We start from the raw sequence: 9,936 nt of genomic DNA, 5'->3' as shown, positions 1-9,936 counted from the left end.
CATGTATGCGCGAAATGCCTTAAAAATGGCTTTAAAATGGATTTGGAGCATGGAGACGATTATCTCGGGATTGCAAGATAACCAAACAAAACTTTTAGTGGATTTCTACTTATTTTATTAAATATCATCTCCACCAAACAGGACAAGCTTGCATCTGTTATAGTTTTGGAGAAAAATGTGTTCATTTCATGTATGCGCGAAATGCCTTAAAAATGGCTTTAAAATGGATTTGGAGCATGGAGACGATTATCTCGGGATTGCAAGATAACCAAACAAAACTTTTAGTGGATTTCTACTTATTTTATTAAATATCATCTCCACCAAACAGGACAAGCTTGCATCTGTTATAGTTTTGGAGAAAAATGTGTTCATTTCATGTATGCGCGAAATGCCTTAAAAATGGCTTTAAAATGGATTTGGAGCATGGAGACGATTATCTCGGGATTGCAAGATAACCAAACAAAACTTTTAGTGGATTTCTACTTATTTTATTAAATATCATCTCCACCAAACAGGACAAGCTTGCATGTGTTATAGTTTTGGAGAAAAATGTGTTCATTTCATGTATGCGCAAAATGCCTTTGAAATGGCTTTAAAATGGATTTGGAGCATGGAGACGATTATCTCAGGATGGCAATATAAACAAACGAAACTTTTAGTAGATTTCTACTTATTTTATTAAATATTATCTCCACCAAACAGGACAAGCTTGCATCTGTTATAGTTTTGGAGAAAAATGTGTTCATTTCATGTATGCGCGAAATGCCTTAAAAATGGCTTTAAAATGGATTTGGAGCATGGAGACGATTATCTCGGGATTGCAAAATAACCAAACAAAACTTTTAGTGGATTTCTACTTATTTTATTAAATATCATCTCCACCAAACAGGACAAGCTTGCATCTGTTATAGTTTTGGAGAAAAATGTGTTCATTTCATGTATGCGCGAAATGCCTTAAAAATGGCTTTAAAATGGATTTGGAGCATGGAGACGATTATCTCGGGATTGCAAGATAACCAAACAAAACTTTTAGTGGATTTCTACTTATTTTATTAAATATCATCTCCACCAAACAGGACAAGCTTGCATCTGTTATAGTTTTGGAGAAAAATGTGTTCATTTCATGTATGCGCGAAATGCCTTAAAAATGGCTTTAAAATGGATTTGGAGCATGGAGACGATTATCTCGGGATTGCAAGATAACCAAACAAAACTTTTAGTGGATTTCTACTTATTTTATTAAATATCATCTCCACCAAACAGGACAAGCTTGCATGTGTTATAGTTTTGGAGAAAAATGTGTTAATTTCATGTATGCGCAAAATGCCTTTGAAATGGCTTTAAAATGGATTTGGAGCATGGAGACGATTATCTCGGGATTGCAAAATAACCAAACAAAACTTTTAGTGGATTTCTACTTATTTTATTAAATATCATCTCCACCAAACAGGACAAGCTTGCATCTGTTATAGTTTTGGAGAAAAATGTGTTCATTTCATGTATGCGCGAAATGCCTTAAAAATGGCTTTAAAATGGGTTTGGAGCATGGAGACGATTATCTCGGGATTGCAAGATAACCAAACAAAACTTTTAGTGGATTTCTACTTATTTTATTAAATATCATCTCCACCAAACAGGACAAGCTTGCATCTGTTATAGTTTTGGAGAAAAATGTGTTCATTTCATGTATGCGCGAAATGCCTTAAAAATGGCTTTAAAATGGATTTGGAGCATGGAGACGATTATCTCGGGATTGCAAGATAACCAAACAAAACTTTTAGTGGATTTCTACTTATTTTATTAAATATCATCTCCACCAAACAGGACAAGCTTGCATGTGTTATAGTTTTGGAGAAAAATGTGTTCATTTCATGTATGCGCAAAATGCCTTTGAAATGGCTTTAAAATGGATTTGGAGCATGGAGACGATTATCTCAGGATGGCAATATAAACAAACGAAACTTTTAGTAGATTTCTACTTATTTTATTAAATATTATCTCCACCAAACAGGACAAGCTTGCATCTGTTATAGTTTTGGAGAAAAATGTGTTCATTTCATGTATGCGCGAAATGCCTTAAAAATGGCTTTAAAATGGATTTGGTGCATGGAGACGATTATCTCGGGATTGCAAGATAACCAAACAAAACTTTTAGTGGATTTCTACTTATTTTATTAAATATCATCTCCACCAAACAGGACAAGCTTGCATCTGTTATAGTTTTGGAGAAAAATGTGTTCATTTCATGTATGCGCGAAATGCCTTAAAAATGGCTTTAAAATGGATTTGGAGCATGGAGACGATTATCTCGGGATTGCAATATAACCAAACAAAACTTTTAGTGGATTTCTACTTATTTTATTAAATATCATCTCCACCAAACAGGACAAGCTTGCATCTGTTATAGTTTTGGAGAAAAATGTGTTCATTTCATGTATGCGCGAAATGCCTTAAAAATGGCTTTAAAATGGATTTGGAGCATGGAGACGATTATCTCGGGATTGCAAGATAACCAAACAAAACTTTTCGTGGATTTCTACTTATTTTATTAAATATCATCTCCACCAAAGAGGACAAGCTTGCATCTGTTATAGTTTTGGAGAAAAATGTGTTCATTTCATGTATGCGCGAAATGCCTTAAAAATGGCTTTAAAATGGATTTGGAGCATGGAGACGATTATCTCAGGATGGCAATATAAACAAACGAAACTTTTAGTAGATTTCTACTTATTTTATTAAATATTATCTCCACCAAACAGGACAAGCTTGCATCTGTTATAGTTTTGGAGAAAAATGTGTTCATTTCATGTATGCGCGAAATGCCTTAAAAATGGCTTTAAAATGGATTTGGAGCATGGAGACGATTATCTCGGGATTGCAAGATAACCAAACAAAACTTTTAGTGGATTTCTACTTATTTTATTAAATATCATCTCCACCAAACAGGACAAGCTTGCATCTGTTATAGTTTTGGAGAAAAATGTGTTCATTTCATGTATGCGCGAAATGCCTTAAAAATGGCTTTAAAATGGATTTGGAGCATGGAGACGATTATCTCGGGATTGCAAGATAACCAAACAAAAATTTTAGTGGATTTCTACTTATTTTATTAAATATCATCTCCACCAAACAGGACAAGCTTGCATCTGTTATAGTTTTGGAGAAAAATGTGTTCATTTCATGTATGCGCGAAATGCCTTAAAAATGGCTTTAAAATGGATTTGGAGCATGGAGACGATTATCTCGGGATTGCAATATAACCAAACAAAACTTTTAGTGGATTTCTACTTATTTTATTAAATATCATCTCCACCAAACAGGACAAGCTTGCATCTGTTATAGTTTTGGAGAAAAATGTGTTCATTTTATGTATGCGCGAAATGCCTTAAAAATGGCTTTAAAATGGATTTGGAGCATGGAGACGATTATCTCGGGATTGCAAGATAACCAAACAAAACTTTTAGTGGATTTCTACTTATTTTATTAAATATCATCTCCACCAAACAGGACAAGCTTGCATCTGTTATAGTTTTGGAGAAAAATGTGTTCATTTCATGTATGCGCGAAATGCCTTAAAAATGGCTTTAAAATGGATTTGGAGCATGGAGACGATTATCTCGGGATTGCAAGATAACCAAACAAAACTTTTAGTGGATTTCTACTTATTTTATTAAATATCATCTCCACCAAACAGGACAAGCTTGCATCTGTTATAGTTTTGGAGAAAAATGTGTTCATTTCATGTATGCGCGAAATGCCTTAAAAATGGCTTTAAAATGGATTTGGAGCATGGAGACGATTATCTCGGGATTGCAAGATAACCAAACAAAACTTTTAGTGGATTTCTACTTATTTTATTAAATATCATCTCCACCAAACAGGACAAGCTTGCATCTGTTATAGTTTTGGAGAAAAATGTGTTCATTTCATGTATGCGCGAAATGCCTTAAAAATGGCTTTAAAATGGATTTGGAGCATGGAGACGATTATCTCGGGATTGCAATATAACCAAACAAAACTTTTAGTGGATTTCTACTTATTTTATTAAATATCATCTCCACCAAACAGGACAAGCTTGCATCTGTTATAGTTTTGGAGAAAAATGTGTTCATTTCATGTATGCGCGAAATGCCTTAAAAATGGCTTTAAAATGGATTTGGAGCATGGAGACGATTATCTCGGGATTGCAAGATAACCAAACAAAACTTTTAGTGGATTTCTACTTATTTTATTAAATATCATCTCCACCAAACAGGACAAGCTTGCATCTGTTATAGTTTTGGAGAAAAATGTGTTCATTTCATGTATGCGCGAAATGCCTTAAAAATGTCTTTAAAATGGATTTGGAGCATGGAGACGATTATCTCGGGATTGCAAGATAACCAAACAAAACTTTTAGTGGATTTCTACTTATTTTATTAAATATCATCTCCACCAAACAGGACAAGCTTGCATCTGTTATAGTTTTGGAGAAAAATGTGTTCATTTCATGTATGCGCGAAATGCCTTAAAAATGGCTTTAAAATGGATTTGGAGCATGGAGACGATTATCTCGGGATTGCAAGATAACCAAACAAAACTTTTAGTGGATTTCTACTTATTTTATTAAATATCATCTCCACCAAACAGGACAAGCTTGCATGTGTTATAGTTTTGGAGAAAAATGTGTTCATTTCATGTATGCGCAAAATGCCTTAAAAATGGCTTTAAAATGGATTTGGAGCATGGAGACGATTATCTCGGGATTGCAAGATAACCAAACAAAACTTTTAGTGGATTTCTACTTATTTTATTAAATATCATCTCCACCAAACAGGACAAGCTTGCATCTGTTATAGTTTTGGAGAAAAATGTGTTCATTTCATGTATGCGCGAAATGCCTTAAAAATGGCTTTAAAATGGATTTGGAGCATGGAGACGATTATATCGGGATTGCAAGATAACCAAACAAAACTTTTAGTGGATTTCTACTTATTTTATTAAATATCATCTCCACCAAACAGGACAAGCTTGCATCTGTTATAGTTTTGGAGAAAAATGTGTTCATTTCATGTATGCGCGAAATGCCTTAAAAATGGCTTTAAAATGGATTTGGAGCATGGAGACGATTATCTCGGGATTGCAAGATAACCAAACAAAACTTTTAGTGGATTTCTACTTATTTTATTAAATATCATCTCCACCAAACAGGACAAGCTTGCATCTGTTAAAGTTTTGGAGAAAAATGTGTTCATTTCATGTATGCGCGAAATGCCTTAAAAATGGCTTTAAAATGGATTTGGAGCATGGAGACGATTATCTCGGGATTGCAAGATAACCAAACAAAACTTTTAGTGGATTTCTACTTATTTTATTAAATATCATCTCCACCAAACAGGACAAGCTTGCATCTGTTATAGTTTTGGAGAAAAATGTGTTCATTTCATGTATGCGCGAAATGCCTTAAAAATGGCTTTAAAATGGATTTGGAGCATGGAGACGATTATCTCGGGATTGCAAGATAACCAAACAAAACTTTTAGTGGATTTCTACTTATTTTATTAAATATCATCTCCACCAAACAGGACAAGCTTGCATCTGTTATAGTTTTGGAGAAAAATGTGTTCATTTCATGTATGCGCGAAATGCCTTAAAAATGGCTTTAAAATGGATTTGGAGCATGGAGACGATTATCTCGGGATTGCAAGATAACCAAACAAAACTTTTAGTGGATTTCTACTTATTTTATTAAATATCATCTCCACCAAACAGGACAAGCTTGCATCTGTTATAGTTTTGGAGAAAAATGTGTTCATTTCATGTATGCGCGAAATGCCTTAAAAATGGCTTTAAAATGGATTTGGAGCATGGAGACGATTATCTCGGGATTGCAAGATAACCAAACAAAACTTTTAGTGGATTTCTACTTATTTTATTAAATATCATCTCCACCAAACAGGACAAGCTTGCATCTGTTATAGTTTTGGAGAAAAATGTGTTCATTTCATGTATGCGCGAAATGCCTTAAAAATGGCTTTAAAATGGATTTGGAGCATGGAGACGATTATCTCGGGATTGCAAGATAACCAAACAAAACTTTTAGTGGATTTCTACTTATTTTATTAAATATCATCTCCACCAAACAGGACAAGCTTGCATGTGTTATAGTTTTGGAGAAAAATGTGTCCATTTCATGTATGCGCGAAATGCCTTAAAAATGGCTTTAAAATGGATTTGGAGCATGGAGACGATTATCTCGGGATTGCAAGATAACCAAACAAAACTTTTAGTGGATTTCTACTTATTTTATTAAATATCATCTCCACCAAACAGGACAAGCTTGCATCTGTTATAGTTTTGGAGAAAAATGTGTTCATTTCATGTATGCGCGAAATCCCTTAAAAATGGCTTTAAAATGGATTTGGAGCATGGAGACGATTATCTCGGGATTGCAATATAACCAAACAAAACTTTTAGTGGATTTCTACTTATTTTATTAAATATCATCTCCACCAAACAGGACAAGCTTGCATCTGTTATAGTTTTGGAGAAAAATGTGTTCATTTCATGTATGCGCGAAATGCCTTAAAAATGGCTTTAAAATGGATTTGGAGCATGGAGACGATTATCTCAGGATGGCAATATAAACAAACGAAACTTTTTATAGATTTCTACTTATTTTATTAAATATTATCTCCACCAAACAGGACAAGCTTGCATCTGTTATAGTTTTGGAGAAAAATGTGTTCATTTCATGTATGCGCGAAATGCCTTAAAAATGGCTTTAAAATGGATTTGGAGCATGGAGACGATTATCTCGGGATTGCAAGATAACCAAACAAAACTTTTAGTGGATTTCTACTTATTTTATTAAATATCATCTCCACCAAACAGGACAAGCTTGCATCTGTTATAGTTTTGGAGAAAAATGTGTTCATTTCATGTATGCGCGAAATGCCTTAAAAATGGCTTTAAAATGGATTTGGAGCATGGAGACGATTATCTCGGGATTGCAAGATAACCAAACAAAACTTTTAGTGGATTTCTACTTATTTTATTAAATATCATCTCCACCAAACAGGACAAGCTTGCATGTGTTATAGTTTTGGAGAAAAATGTGTTAATTTCATGTATGCGCAAAATGCCTTTGAAATGGCTTTAAAATGGATTTGGAGCATGGAGACGATTATCTCGGGATTGCAAAATAACCAAACAAAACTTTTAGTGGATTTCTACTTATTTTATTAAATATCATCTCCACCAAACAGGACAAGCTTGCATCTGTTATAGTTTTGGAGAAAAATGTGTTCATTTCATGTATGCGCGAAATGCCTTAAAAATGGCTTTAAAATGGGTTTGGAGCATGGAGACGATTATCTCGGGATTGCAAGATAACCAAACAAAACTTTTAGTGGATTTCTACTTATTTTATTAAATATCATCTCCACCAAACAGGACAAGCTTGCATCTGTTATAGTTTTGGAGAAAAATGTGTTCATTTCATGTATGCGCGAAATGCCTTAAAAATGGCTTTAAAATGGATTTGGAGCATGGAGACGATTATCTCGGGATTGCAAGATAACCAAACAAAACTTTTAGTGGATTTCTACTTATTTTATTAAATATCATCTCCACCAAACAGGACAAGCTTGCATCTGTTATAGTTTTGGAGAAAAATGTGTTCATTTCATGTATGCGCGAAATGCCTTAAAAATGGCTTTAAAATGGATTTGGAGCATGGAGACGATTATCTCGGGATTGCAAGATAACCAAACAAAACTTTTAGTGGATTTCTACTTATTTTATTAAATATCATCTCCACCAAACAGGACAAGCTTGCATCTGTTATAGTTTTGGAGAAAAATGTGTTCATTTCATGTATGCGCGAAATGCCTTAAAAATGGCTTTAAAATGGATTTGGAGCATGGAGACGATTATCTCGGGATTGCAAGATAACCAAACAAAACTTTTAGTGGATTTCTACTTATTTTATTAAATATCATCTCCACCAAACAGGACAAGCTTGCATCTGTTATAGTTTTGGAGAAAAATGTGTTCATTTCATGTATGCGCGAAATGCCTTAAAAATGGCTTTAAAATGGATTTGGAGCATGGAGACGATTATCTCGGGATTGCAAGATAACCAAACAAAACTTTTAGTGGATTTCTACTTATTTTATTAAATATCATCTCCACCAAACAGGACAAGCTTGCATGTGTTATAGTTTTGGAGAAAAATGTGTCCATTTCATGTATGCGCGAAATGCCTTAAAAATGGCTTTAAAATGGATTTGGAGCATGGAGACGATTATCTCGGGATTGCAAGATAACCAAACAAAACTTTTAGTGGATTTCTACTTATTTTATTAAATATCATCTCCACCAAACAGGACAAGCTTGCATCTGTTATAGTTTTGGAGAAAAATGTGTTCATTTCATGTATGCGCGAAATGCCTTAAAAATGGCTTTAAAATGGATTTGGAGCATGGAGACGATTATCTCAGGATGGCAATATAAACAAACGAAACTTTTTATAGATTTCTACTTATTTTATTAAATATTATCTCCACCAAACAGGACAAGCTTGCATCTGTTATAGTTTTGGAGAAAAATGTGTTCATTTCATGTATGCGCGAAATGCCTTAAAAATGGCTTTAAAATGGGTTTGGAGCATGGAGACGATTATCTCGGGATTGCAAGATAACCAAACAAAACTTTTAGTGGATTTCTACTTATTTTATTAAATATCATCTCCACCAAACAGGACAAGCTTGCATCTGTTATAGTTTTGGAGAAAAATGTGTTCATTTCATGTATGCGCGAAATGCCTTAAAAATGGCTTTAAAATGGATTTGGAGCATGGAGACGATTATCTCAGGATGGCAATATAAACAAACGAAACTTTTTATAGATTTCTACTTATTTTATTAAATATTATCTCCACCAAACAGGACAAGCTTGCATCTGTTATAGTTTTGGAGAAAAATGTGTTCATTTCATGTATGCGCGAAATGCCTTAAAAATGGCTTTAAAATGGATTTGGAGCATGGAGACGATTATCTCGGGATTGCAAGATAACCAAACAAAACTTTTAGTGGATTTCTACTTATTTTATTAAATATCATCTCCACCAAACAGGACAAGCTTGCATCTGTTATAGTTTTGGAGAAAAATGTGTTCATTTCATGTATGCGCGAAATGCCTTAAAAATGGCTTTAAAATGGATTTGGAGCATGGAGACGATTATCTCGGGATTGCAAGATAACCAAACAAAACTTTTAGTGGATTTCTACTTATTTTATTAAATATCATCTCCACCAAACAGGACAAGCTTGCATGTGTTATAGTTTTGGAGAAAAATGTGTTAATTTCATGTATGCGCAAAATGCCTTTGAAATGGCTTTAAAATGGATTTGGAGCATGGAGACGATTATCTCGGGATTGCAAAATAACCAAACAAAACTTTTAGTGGATTTCTACTTATTTTATTAAATATCATCTCCACCAAACAGGACAAGCTTGCATCTGTTATAGTTTTGGAGAAAAATGTGTTCATTTCATGTATGCGCGAAATGCCTTAAAAATGGCTTTAAAATGGGTTTGGAGCATGGAGACGATTATCTCGGGATTGCAAGATAACCAAACAAAACTTTTAGTGGATTTCTACTTATTTTATTAAATATCATCTCCACCAAACAGGACAAGCTTGCATCTGTTATAGTTTTGGAGAAAAATGTGTTCATTTCATGTATGCGCGAAATGCCTTAAAAATGGCTTTAAAATGGATTTGGAGCATGGAGACGATTATCTCGGGATTGCAAGATAACCAAACAAAACTTTTAGTGGATTTCTACTTATTTTATTAAATATCATCTCCACCAAACAGGACAAGCTTGCATCTGTTATAGTTTTGGAGAAAAATGTGTTCATTTCATGTATGCGCGAAATGCCTTAAAA

The sequence above is a fragment of the Anomaloglossus baeobatrachus genome, unplaced genomic scaffold, assembly GCF_048569485.1.
Source record: "Anomaloglossus baeobatrachus isolate aAnoBae1 unplaced genomic scaffold, aAnoBae1.hap1 Scaffold_74, whole genome shotgun sequence".
Taxonomy (NCBI): Eukaryota; Metazoa; Chordata; class Amphibia; order Anura; family Aromobatidae; genus Anomaloglossus; species Anomaloglossus baeobatrachus.
Note: the sequence above shows the minus strand (reverse complement) of the source record.